This window comes from Gorilla gorilla, chromosome 1 (genome assembly GCF_029281585.2).
Source record: "Gorilla gorilla gorilla isolate KB3781 chromosome 1, NHGRI_mGorGor1-v2.1_pri, whole genome shotgun sequence".
Classification (NCBI taxonomy): Eukaryota; Metazoa; Chordata; class Mammalia; order Primates; family Hominidae; genus Gorilla; species Gorilla gorilla.
Window position 1 is genome coordinate 132,878,767 of NC_073224.2, and position 21,751 is coordinate 132,900,517.

The window sequence follows — 21,751 nt, forward strand, 5'->3', positions numbered from 1 at the left end:
ATGTTTCTGGTTACAGTGGGCCCCAGAGAGATTTTTCTGTGAGATTTGAAGGACAAAAGTGAAATGATAGCTATTCTGTAGTTCACATATTTCACTGATCTAAGGGAAAAGGAAAGAAAGAAAGAAAGAAAGAAAGAAAGAAAGAAAGAAAGAAAGAAAGAAAGAAAGAAAGAAGAGAGGGAGAGAAAGAAGTAAGTAACAGCTTTTGATCTGCAGCGGGGACTGACACTGACCACTTGACCATGGACCATCAAGTTACCAAGTAGTCTGAACTGCCCGTCATGAGCTGCATGTGATACCTGGCCTACCAAACCATAAAACTGGATGTGTACAACTACCCTGCATCATCAAATAGAAATAGTATATACAATGTAGTGTTTAAACAAGTCCACAATGCAAAAGTAAGTTGCATGAGAAAGTGGCCCAGATGTTCATTGTTACGATTTCTGTTGCATTACCTTCTCTTTCTCAACATGTAACTATGGACTTACAGGGAGTTGTGCATGACTAGTTGACTGAGGAAGAAAAGTCTTGTGCTTGTTTTACAGATGATTCTGCATGATGTGTCGGCACTACCCAAAAGAGGACGGTTATAGCACCGCAGTTCTACTCTGGGATAATGCTGAAGAACTGGAGTGGAAGGAATCCTCCCAGTGGGTAGAACTTCAAGCAGTGCCTTTGGTTTTCATTCTGCCTCAATGAAGGGTTGGCATGATACATGGGTATATACCATTTTTTTTTTTTTGAGAATGGTCTCACCTTGTTGCCCAGGCTGGAGTGCAGTGGCATGGTCATGGCTCATTGCAGCTCTGACTTGCTGTGCTCGAGCGATCCTCCCACCTTAGCCTCCCAAGTAACTGGGACTACACATGCATGACACCACATCTGGCTAATTTTTGTATTTTTTGTAGACATGGGGTTTCACCATATTGCTCAGGCTGGTCTCAAACTCCTTGGCTCATGCAATCCACCTGCCTGGGCTTCCCAAAGTGTTGGGACTACAGGTGTGAGGCCACTGTGCTCAGCCAAGTCTATACTAATTTGTAAGCTATGGCTAATGGTTTGACTGGTTTGTCAGGGACTTCAAAGGAACACCATTGGAAAATTGTTTGTTAGGAGACCTTTCCAAACAGGCAGAGAGGTTGAAGATTTATGTTCCCTGTGAGTGTGCATCAAAGGATGACCTCAGCAGAGAAGGATTTTTATAACCAGATGGATAGTAGAACCCATTCTGTGGACAAAGTCAGCCTCCTTTTTCAGTCACTGCTGTCATTGCTTGGTGGACTCATGAACAAATGACTATGATAACAGACATAGAGGTTATACGTAGACCCAGCATTATGAACTTCCTCTCACCAGGCTTATCTGACTATACTCACTGTTGAGTACTCAATTATAGCAGACAACAGCTGCAGAGAACAACATGGAACTAGTGGAGCTCCTGATATGGCACTATTCCCATGGGAGACCAACCAGCTACTTCATGTTGAGTTATTTACAGTAGGCCACTTCCATCGTGAAGGAGGCAACACTTATTTCTCACAAAATAAACACTTACTCTAGAGATGAATTTGCCTCCCCTAATGCTACTGCCAAAACTATCAACCATGGACTTCAAAGTGCCTTATCTATCCTAATGGTATTTCATACAGCATCACTTCTGACCAAGGAATTCATTTCACAGTGAATCAAGTGTGACATTGGGCCCATGGTCATGAAATTCACTGGTCTTAACATGGCCTCATCATCTTGGAGCAGCTGGTTTAAGTAAAGACTGGTGCTAGGCCAGTGGCAACACGTAAAGAAGTAGTGCAGTATCCTCTCAGATGTGGTATATACCTGAAATCAGCATCCAATGCTGCTGGCCTCCTATAGCCAGGATTCGTGGATAGAAAGGAGAGTGACTCATTTTACTAATCCCTTAAGTGATCTACTAGCAACATTTCTGTTTCTCATTTCCATGACATTACACTCTGCTGGGGACACAACAATTATTCCAATCAACTGGTAGTTAAAACTGCCGCCTGGATACTTTGGTTTCCTTATGCCACTGAATCAACAGACAGTGCAAAGGATTATTCTATTGGCTGATGTGTTTGATCCTGACTATGAAGGGGAAATAGATTGCTACTACACAATAGTCTAGAGTGAGATGCAAAGAAAACAGCCTTAGTGAGACTGTGTAAGCAGCTCGAGCTTCCAAATCTCGCAAGGTCAAATCCCTGTAACAAAACTCTCTATCTATCTATCATCTATCTATCTATCTATCTATCTATCTATCTATCTATCATCTATCATCACATCATGGTCATGCTTCTCTGATTGGATGCTAACTGATAGAGAGTATAAATGTAGGCCAAGCATGGTGGCTCATGCCTGTAATCCCAGCACTTTGGGAGGCCAAGGCGGGAGGATCACTTGAGGTCAGGAGCTTGAGACCAGCCTGGCTAACATGGTGGAACCCTGTCTCTACTAAAAATACAAAAATTAGCCAGGTGTGGTGATGGGCACTTTTAATCTCAGCTACTTAGGAGGCTGAGACAGAAGAATTGCTTGATCACTTGAACCCAGGAGATGGAGTTTGCAGTGAGCCAAGATCGTGCCATTGTACTCCAGCCTGGGTGACAAAGCGCGATTCTGTCTCAAAAAATAAATAAATAAAATAAAAGAGTGTAAGTGTAAATGACTACAAAGAAATTAAAGTTGTACTTTCTAATGAAGATCAAATCCTTAAGCCACTGGACAAGGTGAGAAGTGATTTCGGAAGAAGGCTTTTGGACAAACTACAACTAAGGTCACTTTACCGCTAGGATCAGAAAAGATGTTTCCCAGGAGGATCTAGCATATGTTTTCTGATGACACAATGTACATTAACCTAAATAGACCTGCGATTTTATTTGTTAAATAGGCACTGTAGCTTGGGTGACTCTAATTAGCCTAATAGCATCAAGTCTTAGGAAAATATTTCCTGTGTCTCAAACAAATGGCTGCAATAGGATCTCTAGGAGAGTATTTTATACTGAGGATTGCCCATGTGAAGAAATTTATCAAAATAACCAGAAAAGGTGACCATCCAACAGAAGGGTTGAAATCTAAATGAAATTTTCTTGGGAATGTTTCTCTCTGTGAATATGTTTTGTACTGTACCTTGGACTAGGAAAAGTTGTTTAAGAGGCAGTAGACCAAATTTTTGGAATTGTAAACAACAATAAGGGTGTGACCTATTTTGTGATATTGTGTAATTACTGGGATAAGGTATATGGTACTTCTCAAAATCTTTCTAATGTAACGAGTGCTCACCCACATTTTTCAGTGTCAGTAAATAATGAGTTATCCTAGCAAAGGTCATGTGACTGCACCTTGTATAGTGGATGTTTAACATGCCTTATGGTCCCTGTTTCAGGACTGTATCTGATCACGGTAAATAAATGAGGACACCTAACTTTATCTCAGCTTCACTGTCACTTCACAAACGCCCTAATTTTATCCCAGAATTCATGAAAACAACTTATTTTTGTTATTTAACGTATTAATGTTCAAATTTCAGATATCTCCTATTATGGGTTTCTAGGGCATTTCTGTTCTCAAGCCAGGAGCTGAGTTCCATGAGCTAAGTTCTGCATCTCTTTTCAATAATAGGCTCTTTTAATCATTTCAATCAATCACAGTCTAAGTATGATTAAAATCACTTAATGAATTTCCAGTTATGTGTCAGAGCTCCAGGAAACGTGTAGATTCAGTAACATTGAACCTTAGAATCACAAAATAACATAAATACATTTAACCCCGTTTTCCTCACTCGCTTCTTGATTCAACCGAATTGTCAATGCACAACAGCATGTGGAAGATTCATTTAACAAGTATTCATTGTTAAAGGATGCCAGAATGGCCTCCTTCCTGGAGGAATTTCAAACTCTAGAGCTGTGTATCCCACAAGGCTTACAGCATTATTTTGCAAACTTCCTTACCATATTTCTTTGAATATAATATCCCCAGGTATTTTCCTTTCCACTCCGATTTTGAGGAACAAATATATTTTTTATTTGGTTGGTTGGTTTTTACTCCAAGTTATTTTCACAGCAGTGTGCTGCTTTTGTTGTTGACAAAAGTAGTTGCTGCTCTGAAAGAGGCATGAAAGACCCTATTTGCTGAAAGAGAAAGCAAGTGTGTGTATAGACTTAGTAATGATGCTTGAGTGATTTGATATGGAGGAAATTTAGCTCTAAATTGCTATGGCTGTGGTCCCCGGGGCAGTTATAATCTATTGATCTAATTTTTATCTTCTGTGGACCATCTTCTATCCCTATTTCTATTTTAGGATTTAAACATTCACTTATGAGGCCACAGAAATTCAGCCCCATGTGAACACAAAGTGGGAGACGGTCATGGTTCATAAAGTGATTCCTGTTCTGAAGATTTCCCTCGTTTTAGAGATTTCAGAAATGATTGTAGGAGAATTCTAAGCATTTGGTTCATCCTGGCAGTTTAAGGATTCAGAGGGTAACTTTCTCAGCATGAAGAATCTGAAACATATTTTGAAATAAAATCATTAGAAACATTGTTTTCTAATATATTTCACAGCTTATCCATGCTGAGTCATGTAAAAAGAGAGAGAAAATACAACAAAATGTGCTTTGTCACTGACTATATTGGTAATTAAAATATCATGAGGACCAGTAAATACCTTTAGAGTGAGTTGCATGCTCTAATGTGGTCTAGCACATTATTGATCAGCCAGCTGCTGCTGCATTTATTTAAGCTATTAATTGGAATTGCAACTATTGCCAAATAAAATGTGTATACGTTGGTGGCTTAATAGACAAAATCAACATGTGAAAAGAGATAAGAGGGAGTATTAGAGAAATAGTTTTGTGTTGTCTTTTCTAAACAATGGAATATGAATGCAATATAGCATGACAAATGAGTAAAGAAAAGATGAAGAAAAGATGATATTGGTGTAAAAGAAAAAAGATATTTCTGTCTTATTGAAATCCATTTGTTTATTTGTGATCTCAGTGTCCTTCTGGGAATTTACCAAATCATAAGATATTTCTGATGGACAAAAATGTTCTTTTTTGCTCTATTATAAATTAAAAGAATTCTTGGCTCTGAATTGACACAGTTCACTTATTTAATAAATGAATTGTGGAAAGGTAAAATTCCTCTTTTGTGGCCGTAAATAATAGAGGCTGTTTAGTGTGGTCCTTCAGAACATAAGCCTTGATGACAGACACAACTAACCATGAACCTCAATTCTGCTGCTTACTGTGTGATTTGGGGCACATTTCTTAGTTTCTCTAAATCTTAGTCTATTTAACTAGCAAATGGGCTAAAACCACAACCTCTATTCATAAAGTTACATGCAAATTAAATAAGGCAATACATAAAAAATGCATAGCATAGTGTCTGGCACATAATAAAAGCTCAATAAATGTTTGCTATTTTTAAAGCTGCAAGCTTGTACATAAACTTGCAATACTCATAGTATGCTTATAGAATTTGGATTCTTAATACATTGGTCTTTAAATGGAGCAAGGTGCAGTACGACTATATAAAGAAACTTCACACAGGGTAACTTGAGTGTGTTGTTCAATGAAGTCCAAATGAGATGAACAAGGCATTCCGGAAGTAACCATAAAGATAATAAGCAGGCCGGGCATGGTGGCTCACGCCTGTAATGCCAGCACTTTGGGAGGCCAAGGCGGGCGGATTGCCTGAGGTCAGGAGTTTGCGACCAGTCTGGCCAACACGGTGAAAACGTGTCTTTACTAAAAATACAAAAAAATTAGCCAGGCATGGTGGTGTGCACCTATAATTCCAGCTACTCAGGAGGCTGAGGCAGGGGAATTGCTTGAACCAGGGAGGTGGAGGTTACAGTGAGTTGAGATTGAGCCACTGCACTCCAGCCTGGGCGACGGAGCCAGACTCCATCTCAAAAAAAAAAAAAAAAAAAAGAGAGAGAGAGATAATGAGTAGTCAATCTAACAGCCTGAAACCAAGTAAGGATAGTGGAGATCTGTCTACACAGGAATTCCTCTTTTTAGCAGGCAAGGAGTTACAGGGGCTAGAATAAAGCACGGGTAAAAGACAGATACAGAATCTTCAAGGGCATATCACAAGGAGGGATGCTACAGTGGTTTACATAAAATTAAATCAGAATTGAAAACCCTGGAAGGAGAGTCATCAAGTAACAGTTGAGGAATGAAAGCAAACACTGGAAAGGGGCCAAATGGCTAGCTCAAGGACCACATTGGCTGAGCCATACCAAGGACTAAGGGACAAATTGAAGGTAGACCCTTTTATTCATTCACCTACTATGTGCCAGGAGCCACACTAGTTAGGAGAATTAAACAGTATATTCACAGAGAGAGAGAGAATGTATTTGGACTCTGCAGCATTTCCTAGTTTCTATTTGTTTATTCATGTATTCAACAAATACATATTCACTGCTTGCTTTGTTCCAGGCTATGTTCTAAACATGGGATATGCTGTATTAAACAGAGATGAAAGTCTCTACCCTCATGGAGCTTACATTCTAGTGAAAGAAAGACACACATTAAAAAATAAATAAATAAAATATGTTAAAAGTTAGATGGCATTACCAGCTAAGCAAGAAGGGGAATAGGAAGTGCTGTGGGAGATACACTTTTATTTAGGCCTCACTGAAAAGTGATCCTTGAGTAAAATCCTGAAGGAGATGAGGCAGTACACCAAGTGGATATCTGAAAGAGTGGCATTCCCGGGTGAGGCTAATGCTGCCTTGAGTGCCAGCAGGCTTGTCATGAGACTCACCATGTCAGGGGCAGATACACCTCCAGCAGAGGCAGAGGCTGCAGAAGAACCAGTCTAGGCTGGATGAAAAGGCTGGTGTTCACCAAAGTATCTCCAGTCAGCGGTAGCCACACTGAGATGGAGATAGTCAAGGAGAACTACCAGGCCCTGACCAAGCAAGAGAGACCAAATCATAAACAGTGCAATCAGAAACTTGATTCACAAGATGTCAGCAGGGCCAGTATCCCTAAGTCCAGTGTGTCCCACTTGGGACCTGCATGCAGCTAGTAAGCCTTATCACCCCTGACAATCCTCAAGGACATAAAAGCTGCAAAACTCCTCTCCTTCCTCCAACTACAATCACTTATCCAGACAACATTTCAGAGAAAGAAGCAAGGAGAGGAATCTAAATAAACCACTGAATATTTTTGCCAAGGAAAGCTGGACCCTACCTGAAAGTTGTATTATACTAAATCATATAATTTATAATATATAAATTATGTATAAAGTCTATAATTAATATTTCATTTATTTTCTTTCATCTCTCCCCTCCTCTGTACCAGTGGGTGTGGCCCCAGAGGAAGACATCTGAATTGCACTGTGAGTAAAACTTGTGACTCTAATGCATTTATATGATCAAAGGAAAAATAGGATATATTAGCTGCTACACTATAAAAAAGACTTGTGCTTTCTTTTTAGTTATCTGTAAATTTATTCTAATTATCCTTGTTTTTCTTCTCCATTAGATGAATGATTCATCTTTTCATTTTTTTATTTAACTGTTTTTTATATTCTTGCTCAAAAATAATTTTCAAAATAAGTTGTTCTAGCAGCGGTGTAAATAAAATATCTATTTTACTTGTCCAATACTTTCCACTATTTTTCTGGGGAACTCACCTTTCCCTCTTCCAAAAATGTGATTCTGATGAGAGCTTCCATGATGATGATGAACATAATAATTTAAAAATACTATTCACTATTTAATTGTGCATTTCATATGTACCTGATCTTATGCTAATCACTTCATGTACATTAATTCATTTAATATTCACAAGATCGCTCTAAGCTGGGAATTAGTATTTCTTCCATGTTACAGATGAGGAAAAGGAGACCTAGAAAAATCAAGTCGCTTTTCCAATATCACACAGCCAGTAAATGGTGGGGCCTGAACATGTACTTATATTGCCTTCGCTTCCTAGTGACAGTGCTAATTCTATGCTAGTTACCAGAACCAAATGGGTCCGATGATATTACTTGTCGCAAAAACCTCAATTGACTCATCTGATGGGGAGCACAAGACCCAAACTAGTAATTTTCTTTTCCAAATTGGAGTTGAGGAAGAAGAACCAGTAGAAGCAGGAGGTGGAGCGGGAAGAGTAGAAGTTGTAAGTTTAGAGTTTCAGATGCTGCTAGCAGCTGTGTTTTTCATCAAATAGAAGAAACTAAACTAAGAGAATGAAGTCAAGTTGGCAATTTAGAGTGTAGGCAGTTTCTGTTGTTCTGAATTTCCACTGTCCCTCAGGTCTAGCAGCATTTCTGCTTTTCCATTATGTAGTTCAAGTTGGGTTTTGTCATTTGCCACCAAAAGCCCTGAAAGAATACAAATGGAAAAAGGAAGTTAAATGTTAGTAGTCTAGTCTTTGATACAGTAGTGACTGTGAGGTAATCCAGTGGCTTTAGTTTCAATTTTATAACTTTTAACATTGAGGTACACACTCAAATATTTATTATTTCTAGTAATGGTGATATTTATTTGTTTAATACTTGGTCAAAATATCAGTAAATTATTTTTTGGAATCACAGAATTTGAAGGGACTTGGAAATGGCATCTCTGTCCACCCCAATCTGCAGGAAATAAGTCATCCTCCAAGGTCTGAATCAAATAACGCTTCCCATTGAGATAACTGTTTCTATATCCCAGAAAGAATTCATCACTTCTTTTCCTCATCTTGAAAATATCTTTCGTATAATGTTCGTATAATATATATTATGTAATATTGATGTTTTTATAGATATATAAAATGTATGCTGTGGCTTTTTGGCTTTGTATTTCGATGCTTAGCACACACCTAGCATTCCCTAGATATATATGATGCAATTATCAAACAAATTAAACAACCATGAAATTCAGTTTAGAATAAAGAAACATAAAAACGAGAGGTACAAAGAACCTTTGAAATCATCTAATATAAACTTCTTAGTGCGTACATTTGTATACTGAGGCCTATAGAGTTGAAGTGTTTGCTTTCTCCCCCAAACTCACATAACTTATTAGTAGCAAAATTGGAATTAAAATGTAGATCTGTATTCAGCTATGCTAAGTTGTAACTCCAAGGAGATGTTTTCTCAAATTAAACCTTGTGTGATGAATTCCTGCTCTGAAAGGAGAAAAGAGAATTCATGAGCCCAGGAAAGGTGGCCTCCTTCATTCTCCATAAAGATGTACAGAACGGAGAACCATTCTCTTTGTCGATGTCTTGTTTGATGAGAACTGCTTTGGCCTTGTAACTCTGAAGGTTGAATGTTATTCTGTGCATGTGTCATCTAATGACAAGCTCTCTATTTTATGTTAGAAATATTTAAATTAGCATACAGAAAACTTCCCTGGGTCTGAGATGTTTAAAAGTTAGATACTTTAATGGCCGTCTTACGTCTCTTTGAGGAGACTTCTTGGTGAGACTCTGTATTTTATTTTAGAGCACAGCAAAATTTTCTTTTTAATTAGGCAGAACTATAGCTAGGATTCTGTTTTATTTCCACATGTGCTATATAGGACCTATGCAATGTTGGTGTTCAACTTTTGTAATGATGATGGATCCTGAGGAAAACACCACTGGAACTGAGTAGGAGCTCTGATAACAAGAGGTCAATCATATCTTGGACCAGGTGGGGACTGTCAATGTTAATTGCTCAGAGATTTATGTCCTCAATGTATCGAGAGCCTTTAAGGGGGAACTAAAATGTGCTTCTCAGGAGCAACTCTGAATTGGGAGTAATGTCTCTCTTGATCATAGACTGAGTTATTGTAGAATGTGGAGGCAGATCACAGAGGAAATGGGAAAAGAGTAATTTGAGAGTGGATTATGAATAAGATGACAATGTTCGGAAGGGTTTCACCTATATGAAATTTCATGAAAATTTACTCTTTTGAATGGGAGTTGAGGAACGAATCACCTATGCTAATGTTGCTGGTGTGAATCACAAGGTTCCATCTTAAATTCTATAAACTAGATGGGATGGTTGGAAACCTCATGGAGACTACAGATACTATAGGGAATTGGTGTCAGTTCTGCAACCAGTGAAGCTGTGCTGCAATCAATTTAGCTGCAGAGGTTGGGACAGATAGATATTTGCTTGTCCCTCTGTGTTGTCTGTGACCTCCAAGATAGTCAGGAGAGAACTGATTCCCTACATTTATACCAGAGCAAGTCATCAAACCTAATTTTTATTACAGGATTTCCTTTCTCTTTTTTAATATTTGTTGCTACATTGTATCAAAATATTAAAATATTTTTGCTCATATATTAGCAATATATTTCAAGTACAGCTCTTAAATATTTATAGAACACAGAAATTTTATTTTTCTGTACACAGTTATTAGACATTTTTCTTGGTACGTATTTAAATAATATTATTTAAAAAATGATGAGACCTAAACTTATACTACTGTTCTTCAAGGAGAGAGATTAAAACTCATATTCCAACTATGTTTGAGAAGACTGACATATTTTATATTTCTTAATTATCTTTAAAGTTCCCAATTGCATTACTGTTGAAAAGACTCAATTTACTATGTGCCAATGAAAGAATAAAAGAACCTCCCAGACAACTGCTATTTCAGATGAGAAAGTATTTCATTCCTTTGTACTGTCAGAATATAAAACTTTCATGTGAAGGACGTTTTCAACCTTCTTTTGTTCTACTCAAAGTCATGGCATTGTTTAGGTCAAGACTGACATTCAACACAAGTATAAAATATTAATTCGATAAAATTGTCCAGTATATAGATTTTCTGTTATTTATTAATTGGTAATGCCTTATATCTTTGTCTCTCAAAAATATTTTATGATATATGAAAGCAGTTTCAAAATGAGCTTGACAAAATTGATCAATCTTTTGAGGTTTTTACTAGCCTACTGAGATTATTTAACCCTTCTCCAAATTTCCTGTTCTTTCATCAAAGGGTCACTTCATTGAAAATCTTATTTTGTACCCTCTATGACCCTTTTCACTATGTGCCTTTTGAAACTACTAGGGAGAGTTTGATGAATCAATAATAGCCTGTAGGAATGGCTGCTGAATTGTTTGTTCATCTGAAATGACTCAGTAGCAGAAAGCCTATCCCCTTCTAAATTTACATTTGGGCAGTTTGCAATCTGAAAATTACATTAACTATAAACCTATTTGCATATTTCATTATGCAATTTTTTACAGCTGGTTTTGTTATAATTTCTTTTATCTTTTTTGGATGGTGATACAGAGACATGTTTTAATCATAAGTCTAGGTTCATGGCACATCGTCATTATTAGTTCTCATTTCATTTTATTTTTACTAATTATCCTTTTCATCAATGGTCACCAGTTCCATTCTTCTCCAACCCCCTCTCTCAGCAGGGACTCACACTATTTTGTTTAAGATATGTCCATTTGTATGTTCTATCCTTGTTAAGTATTGTTTTGACTCTTTAAAAAATTATGTAAATGGTATTATAGTATAAATTATAGTTATCTTTCTATTTCTTACACTTTTTTAAACCCCCAAAATATATTAACATTTATCCATGATTTTGAATGCATACCTAATTCATTGCTTCCAACTGTTGCATAGTATTTCATAGTATGTGTCCACCATATTTAATTTTCTGTTCTCCCAGTAATGGACAGCCAGTTTGCTTCATGTCTACATTAACCATGCTATGACTGAGGCTCCAATGTTGGAGTCAGGGTAGGGGAGAACTGTGAGTAGAAGTACCCAGGAGCTACATGGTCAGCCAGCACCTGTTTTCATGTCCTTCATAGCAATATGGGTTTGAGTGCCTCTCTGTTTAGCTTCTACCATCCATGGTGCTGACTAGAGCTGCTTTTTTGTATTTTACAGTGAGGAAGGGGCCAGCAATGTTCTCCTCAGGGATTAATTTTTGCTGTTGCTGTTGTCATCATTAATTTTTCAGAGTGAGAAATTTTATCTCATTTCTATGTCACATCAAGTGTTGGATTTCAATAAAGGTTGCTAGCAACCTGTGTTAAGTCTTTGTGTTTTCAGGAACCGAGAATCTAGAATTACTTTTAGAAAACAAATTCTTGTTTATAATATGAAGATGAGCTTAGGTATTTGAGAAATACAGACATGAAAATATGCTTTCATTGGGCACATCTGACATGCAGAATGTTGAAATGATATCTACTCTAAATAAACATCAGGGTTATTAACTGCATTAAAAGAACCACAAATCTCACAAGGCAGAATTAATGGCTATACAAATGACCACAGATTTATTTGAAGTGATAAGAAAAAAAAAGACTCTGGAAAAGATTTCTTAAAATTATTGTAGTAATATATTTTCTGGTCATGTTCTCACCTTCCAAGCAAATTTTGATCTTTGTGATCTCTTTTTTCTCTTTGATCTCATTCTTTGAAATAACTCCGTTCCCTTGGTGGGATGAGCAAGACTTGACATACAAATACTCACCTTTCTCTGCCTGATGAACTCTGACAAGAACATTCAAATACTACCTAGAATCTTCCACTCTAAAACTAAGAATAAATAAATAAATAAATAAAAACAGACAAACCTCCATTAAACAATAAAATGCCTTCCTTGATCCTGAATCTCACCCAGGTGCTGTTTTATATCCTTCACAGTCAAATTTCTTTCAAGAGACTTCCCCCCTTCACACTGCAACCTGCCCTTAACACCCCACTGAAACAAATGTTATCCTAAAGGGCACAATTCAACACTTTCATTTTCAGCTCCACATTTTCTATTGGCAGCAAATGACATATAAACTACTTCCTCCACATTGAAACTCTCTATTACATGGTCTTGCTCAGGTTTAACTCCTAACTCTCTAAGATATTCTACTGTCTCCTTTGTCTCCTAACACATCCAACCCTGAAGTGTTCTTCACCCCTCTGCCCATGGCAGCCTTATCTTGTCACTCTATCTTCCCCTCCTAAGTAATTACATGACTTCATGTACCATATATCTATTTGCAGGGATTTAAAAATCTATATCTTCACTACAGATATCATTCCTAACTCCAAATATCCAACTATTAATTAGCTCTTACGTTGAGTAGCTCAGAGCTCATACTAAGCTTGGACTAGCTCCTTCCCATCCCCATTTTCTCTTCCCCTCCCCTACCCCATTAGTCCTCTTCCTGTTCCTGCAGTTCTCCATGTATAACCATCTATGCAGTCATGCAATCTATAAATGGACAAAGTATCCTTTACATTGCTGTTTCCTTTTTCAATCCTGATATATAATCAATCACCAAATCTTACCAGTTATATTTCAAAAATATGTTTACAATTTATCCATGTACCCACACTTCCATCCTGGTGCTTTGTCAACTCATTCTGCACACAGCAGCCAGAGTGAACTTAATAAACCCTAAATCAAATTTTTAAATGCCTTCAAATGGTACTCATAGTCCATAGGATGCCATTAAACTCCTCATGGATTAGGCCTGCCTATTACACTAATAATTCTGCTTTTTACTCTCTGTTGTCATCACGTTTAATATCTTTCCATTCATGTGCTCATCCATCTGTCTGCCTGCATTATGATTTTCCCTGTGCCTGAAATGCTCTTCCTACATCACATTCCCCCGCCTCACCAGAGTAACTCTTACTCACCCTTTAACACTTGGCTTAAACCTTACCTCCCCAGGTTAGATGAGGATTCCTTTTTGAGGAGCTTACATAGAACCATGTACTTTTCTTTTCATAATGTTATTTAATCTTGTAATTTTTTTTATTAATGCTACATTCTACAAACTATGCTTCAAGTATGCAAAACCCACAACTCTCTTATTCCCTTGGCATGGTGCCTGGGATCATAGGCACTCTAAAATATTTTATGAATGAAAGAATGAATACTTGAAGGAAGAAATTCATCCTTTGGGATTCCCTTATGCACTTGAGAAAGCCTTTCCCAAACTTTTCACTTTGGCTAAGGGCCCCTTTCCTTTATATTCCTAGCACTGTATCCATGTTTCTATGATAAATTTTACTAAGTTAAATTAAAAATATCTGCTTCAGGGTTTGCCACTACTGAACTCTGTCTCAGAACTTGGAACTGAAATTTGGCTGAAATTCCAGCTCTGCGACCAAATAACTAATCTTTAATAAACTATACCTCAGTTCCCCCCTATAAAAAAGATATTAAGTTTTACAATGTGATTTATTGTTAGGATTAAAGGACAGCACACATAGTAAGTGTTCAATAAATGTTATTTCTTATTATCGCTGTGTGTACTGTTTTGTATATTCTATATTGTTTTTCTGTAAATGATAAGACAAATTGCCTAAGGCAGTAGAGAAAGACAAAGAGAAATGAAATTACAACTTAAATTAATCCATCTATTCTTTTATATAAAATATGTATTTGAGTACCTATTTCTAAATCCAATTCAATTTGTCTTCCACACTTCAACCAGAATTATACTGTAAAACTGCAAGCTCTCTTTTGCTGCTTCTCTAATCAATTTTTTTCAATGATTTCTTATCACTTATATAAAAAATTACAGAAGCTTTAGCATGGAATGAGATGGTCCATGCTAACCTTTCCTATATTACCACCTCAAATTTTTTGTTCCATCTTGTCACTTTCTTTTGCTTCAGCTATATTTGTCTCCGACTAAAAAAAGAAAAAAAAAAAGAAAGAAAAAGAGAAAATGATGGCCAGTATTCTTCTCTGAAGCACCTGATCTTCACACAATCACACTATGTTTTCAATTTTTGTTTTACTTTTTTCCTATTCTCTACTCACTCCAAAAAAAGTATATTACCTCTCTTTTAAATTCTCATGGCGTCTTGCATAAGCCCATAGCATCTTGTCACATTTTATTATAATTACTTACGAGCTTATTTCTCTACTGGTTGTGAGCTCCTTGAAGGCAGGGACTTTGTAGACCATAGCAGTTGAAATCCAGGTCTTGCATTTAAATCCTGACTTCATCTCTTCCAAACTGTGTGTTCTTGCGTCAGTTTTTTTGCTCCCCACTAGAAAATGGAGACAATGTTAGTATTTACCTAACGATTAAATAAGTGCCTAAGAGATAAAAAAGAGCTCAATGGATGCTAGCTTTTATTAATAGTAATTGTTATGGGTATCTATGGTCGTACAATAAATTATCCTAAAATCTTGTGGCTTACACAAACAACCATTTTACTATGTTTCACAATTTTGTAGGTCAGAAATCCAAGCTGAGATTTTCTGGACAATTTCCTATTCCTTGTACCGCTGACTGGGAGCAGCTGGAAGATTCAAGACAGAGTCATTCACATCTGATATGTGATCATACTGCAAAGCCTGATCTCAGCTAAATGACTGATCAAAGTGCCTACACATGGTCTCTTCATCAGATAGTTTCAGTTAAGTCAAACTTCTTACATGGTGGCTCACTTCCCCTAGGGCAAGACTTTCAAGAAAACCAGGCAGAAGATGCATAATTGTATTTGTTTACTTTCTGTTGCTTATAACAGTTCCTGAAATTGCATAATTTATGAAGAAAATACATGTATTTCTTATAGTTATGGAGTCTGAGAAGTCCAAGGCCCAGGCTGCATCTGGTAAGAGTCTTGTTGCTGGTGAAGTCTCTGTGCAGGGTCACCAGGCAGTGCAGGGTATCACATGGCATGGGGACTGAGCATGCTAACCTGCTCAGGTCACTCTTGCTTTCTTTTTTTTTTTGGGATGAAGTCTTGCTCTGTTGCCCAGGCTGGAGTGCAGTGGCCCAATCTCAGCTCACTGCAAACTCTGCCTCCCGAGTTCGAGCCGTTCTCCTTTCTCAGCCTCCCAAGTAGTTGGGATTACAGGCACCCGCCACCACACCCAGCTAATTTTTGTATTTTTAGTAGAGATGAGGTTTCACCATGTTGGCCAGGCTGGTCTGGAACTCCTGACCCCTCAGGTGATCCACCCTCTATGGCTTCCCAAAGTGCTGGGATTACAGGCATGAGCCACCACACCTGGCCTCTTGCTTTTCTTTTAAAGCTGCCAGTCCCACCCCCGTAATAATCATCAATCCATTAACACATTTATCCATTAATTCATGAATGGATTCAAGACTCTCATGACCCAATAACCTCTTAAAGGTCTCACCTTTCATTACTGCTGCATTGGAGATTTAATTTCAATGAATTTTGGAGGGAACATTCAAACCATAGCAAGGATCTTTTCTGACCTGGCCTCAGAAAACCTGGATTTTTGGCTTCTTAATGATAGCCATTCTGACTAGTATGAAATGGTGTCTCACTGTGGTTTTGATCTGCATTTCTCTGAATAGTGATGATGAGGATGATGGTTATGAGCATTTCTTTATGTTTGTTGGTTTCTTGTATGTTTTCTTTTGAAAAGTGTCTGTTCATGTCCTTTGTCCATTTTTAGTGGGGTTATATATTTTCTGTTTGTTGATGTAAGTTCCTTATAGATTGCGGATATTAGACCTTTGACAGATGCATAGCTTGCAAATATTTTCTCCCATCCTGTAGGTTGTCTGTTTACTCTACTGATAGTTCCTTTTGCTATATAGAAGCTCTTTAGTTTAGTTAGATCTCATTTGTCAATTTTTGTTTTTGTTGCAACTGCTTTTGGGGAACTAGTCAAAAATTATTTGCTGAGGCCAATATCAAGAGAGGTATTTCCTAGGTTTTCTTCTAAGATTTTTATAGTTTGAGGTCTTATATTAAAATCTTTAATGATGCTGGTGAGGCTGAAGAGAAAAGGGAACACTTATATACTGTTGGTGGGAATGTAAATTTGTTCAGCCACTCTGGAAAGCAGGTTGGAAAGTTCTCAAAGAGCTTATAACAAAGCTACCATTTGGCCCAGCAATCCATAACTGGGTATATACCCAAAGGAAAATATTATACCAGAAAGACACACAGACTCATGTGTTCATCACCACACTATCCACAATAGCAAAGACATGGAATCGACCTAGGCACTCATCAACGGTGGATTGGATAAAGAAAATGTGGTATATATACACCATTGAATACTACACTGCCATAAGAAATAATAAAATCAAGTCCTTTGAAGCAACATGGATAGATCTGGAGGCCATCATCCTAAGCAAATTAACACAGGAACAAAAAACCAAATACTACATGTTCTCACTTATAAGTGGGAGATAATCACTGAGCACATATGAACATAAACATGGGAATAATATGCACTGTGGACCACTAGAGGGTTGGGGGAGGGAGCAGGGTGTGGATTTAAAAACTACCTATTGGGTACTATGCTCATAACACAACCTGCACATGTACCTATATCTAAAATAAAAGTGAAATTAAAAAAAAAACTTGCATTTTCATTTCTGCTACATTCAATTTGTTAGAAGCAAATTCTAAGGCTAGACCAATGAACAGGAAGGAAGTGAATTCTTGAGGAAGCCCTGGCCTGGTCATATCATAAAAGAGCATGTAGAATAGGCAATACTCTTGTCATTTTCGGAACATACAGTCGCCACTACAGTGTTATGAGTGTTTAGCAGAGCGTCAGGCAATCAATCACTATTTGGAGAATGGGTGAATGAGAGATTGCGGGGGAAGAAAATGAAAGTAGATCACAATCCTTGTTTTTTAGGATATTTTAACTATGCCCTTGATAGCTGCTGAGAATCAAAGGCAATCACAGTTTGGGTCTGTGTGAAACTAAAGAAACAGGCTCTACTTTTCCTTATTTTTTTTTCTCTTCTAAAATAAATCTTAGTGCAATATTTTGAAATTGGAAATGAAACTGTGTTTGCCCCTGAAAACTTACACCCAGTGTTCACCACACACACACACACACACACACACACACCCCCTCCATGTTTTAAAATTTAATTGTTTTGTATCAGTTATCTTACTATTTTAACACAAAAAGATATAGTTTTCTTTTATACAGAAAATTATAGAAAGTTTTATGAAAAAGCATTTACTATTTATGTCTTTATAAATACAAACTATAATTTTTAAGATAATAGTCAGTTAAAATGGTATCACAAAATGTTTCACAAGTCCAAAATTATTTTTTTAAATGAATGAAAACAAAAAAATCAATTGATATAAAAGTCTCTAATCAAATTGTTGATGTTAAATTGTTGATGTTAAAAAGAATCTTTAGAACAGGAAGTCTTGTGTCCAGTCATGGAATTCCCCTGCCCATGTGCCCAGGTGAGATTTAGCCTTTACTTCCTGATGGGCATAAAACTAATAATTACCCTACCAAAGAGAATATCATATTTTCCAGATTCATAGTTATTATACAAAATATTATTGAATCTAGTATTTAAATGTTTTAAAATAACAACTACCAAAATAGGGAATACTTATTTAAAGATACATAGTACATAATAAAAAGACATGTCCAAGTGATGGCACAATAGTCTGAAATCTAACAAGACAGAAATGATTATTTCCCCAATTGAGTATGGTGTCTCATGACCAGTGAAAACAGGCCCCAGTTATATTATTCATGTATGTTGGTTAGTTACATCTTCTTTAAATTTTGGAATGTCTTGCTGAGCAGTGGATAAGCCAAAATTCTAAATTCAAGATTTTCCTTTCTCTTGGACCCCAGCCCAGATCACTGAAGTGGAGAGTTGCACTTGTTTCTGTTCAATAGCACCAAAGGGACTGAGAGGAGGAATATGCATTGATTGGCTGCTGTGATTTGGAAGAAACCAAAGGACACAGAAAATGATGCATCTGTAACATCTACTCAAGAAAATGCAGAGGGCAGTAAACCAGTTCAGCTGTTTATTCTCTGCATTTTGTGGGGTCTTTTTTTTTTTTGACGGAGTTTCACTATTGTTGCCCAGGCTGGAGTGCAATGGCGCAATCTCAGCTCACTGCATCCTCCACCTCCTGGGTTGAAGCAATTCTCCTGCCTCAACCTCCCGAGTAGCTAGGATTACAGGTGCCCACCACCACGTCTGGCTAATTGTTTTGTATTTTTAGTAGAGACGGGCCAGGCTGGTCTCGAACTCCTGACCTCAGGTGATCCGCCCACCTTGGCCTCCCAAAGTGCTGGGATTACAGGCGTGAGCCACCACGCCCGTACCACATTTGTTATTTACACTAAATATTGGTGAAAATGTACGTTTGATCTTTCTACTGATTGTATCTAATTGTGCTTAAATATAAATGAGTCAAACAATTCCTGAATGAAATATATTCAAACAATAAACGTGGGTATAAGTAGTTCCTAAGTAAAATGTGCTGAAACATTACTGAGTCCTGGAATTTAAGTGGACATAACCTTTCCATAGAGATTCTAAAACATCTCAACCAGATGCTTGTTTACTAGAAGTGTTGGCTATTCAATACATGTTGGAGAAATTCCTGTTTCTACTCATTTGTCATTGAACTTTCAACAAGAGTTAACATAGTATCCCTGTTCTCCCTCATGCCTTGGAACAAATACCAAACACCCTGTGTTCATTGGACAACTCTTCATTAAATCTGAAGAACAATTGGCATCGGTTTGGCCTCAAAAAAATCTGCATTCTTCTATTTTTTTTCTTAGTTGTTTACTTCTATAAAAGTCTTGGGTTTACCTTTAAGACATAAAGGACTATTAATTAATCCATTAGTGTACCAGTTTGACCACAAACTCAAACATTACTGAACTCCTTATACTCTGAGTGTATAATTATTAATAAAAACAAAGTCATTACATTTTATTTACTCACATTGAGGAGACAGATACTTATATGCAATTATATTGTTCTATATATGATAAATACACATCATGCACATAGGAGCATATACATTATGCCATAGAAGCCTGGGGGAGAGGAACACCCATTTTTTTCTCCTAGAGGGTTATAGAAATCTTCTTGGAGAAGGTAATAATTTAAGGGAAAGAAGTCTTAAGATATACAGGAAGAATAAGGATTTATTTTACTCTTGTAGTTAACCCTTGAACAATGTGAGAAGTTGGGGTGCCGACCCCCAAGCAGTAAAAAAAATCTGTGTATAACTTTTGACTTCCCCGAAATTGCCTACTGTTGACCAGAAGCCTTACCTGTAACCTAAGTCATGAACTAACACATATTTTGTATGTTATATGTATTATATACTGTATTCTTATGATAGAGAAAAGTAGTAAACTAAAGAAAAGAAAATATTATTAAGAAAATCATAAGGAAGAAAGAATATATTTACTATGGAAGTGGATCATCATGAAGGTCTTCTTCCTCATGGTCTTCACGTTGAGTAGGCTGAGGGGAAGGGAGGAGAGGAGACGTTAGTCTTGTGGTCTCAGTGGTAGCAGAGGTGGAAGAAAATCTGCATGTAAGTGGACCAAAACAGTTCAAAGCCATGTTATTCAAGGGGCAACAGTATTATGTTTGATTTTACTTTTAGTCAACCAATATACATTACTGGCTGACTAAATAATAGATACTATTCTAAATAGAGACTATTTTTAATAGAGACAAAATAGAGTCTATTTCTCCATCATTCTCACTTAAAGACTTAACATTAGAATACACATTCTCAACCTCTTTAACACCACCATTGGGTGATAAGTGTAAACAACTGAAAAACTAGGTATTACATACTGGGTGTATTAGTCCGTTTTCATGCTGCTCATAAAGACAGACTGGGCAATTTACAAAAGAAAGAGGTTTAATGGACTCACAATTCCATGTGACTGGAGAGGCCTCACAATCATGGTGGAAGATGAAAGGCACATCTCACATGGTGTGGTGGCAGTCAAGAGAAGACAGCTCGTGCAGGGAAACTCCCCTTTATAAAACCATCACATCTCATACGACTTATTCACTATCATGAGAATGGCACAGGAAAGACCCGCCCCCATGATTCAATGACCTCCTACTGGGTCCCTCCCACAACATGTGGGAATTGTGGGAGTTACAATTCAAGATGAGATGTGGGTGGGCACACAGCCCAACTATATCACTGGGTTGGTCTATTAGACAGCATAATTTGGTTTCTTGATATTTTAGAAATTAATTACTTGCAGTTGAGACAAAGGTGAAAATAAAGGCGGAAGACTTTTAAAAAATCACCATTCAACTCATTGGTTCTACAGTGACAGAACAGGAAATGAGGTCATTCAATGAAATTTATTTTCTTGGCAAAACTTCCTTAAAGGCATTTCCTTAGGTGGCTCTTCCTTCAACAAAACAGTCCCCAAAGCATTTTCTATTAAGATATTATTCCTGTGATATTAGTTGTTATGAAATATTTTATATTCACTTTTCCAGTTATTCATTTGACAATTATTTATTATGTGCTAACTATGGATCAGGCACCATCTTACCCCAGGTACTTGGTATACAGGCATGGGTGTACTAGGAAATGTTTGACAGTGCCTGGGGGTCACTTACTGTTTTCTCTGGTGTGTATGCTTCTGTAATGGCTGATTTCAAGCCACCAATAGGATATGAGGTGAGTGCTCAGAGAGCACTGAATGAATTGACTTTTGAATGTATGAAGGCCAGAAACTTTGTCTGCTTCCCACTATCTCCTCAACACCAAGTTAATAATAGGTGCTTAATAAATAATTGTTGATTGAATAACTATATACTTGAATAAATAGAAAGAAAGAAAAACTGGAAACTTTGGGCCGGGCGCGGTGGCTCACTCCTGTAATCCCAGCACTTTGGGAGGCCGAGGCGGGCGGATCACGAGGTCAGGAGATCGAGACCATCCTGGCTAACACGGTGAAACCCTGTCTCTACCAAAAATACAAAAAACTAGCCGGGCGCGGTGGCGGGCGCCTGTAGTCCCAGC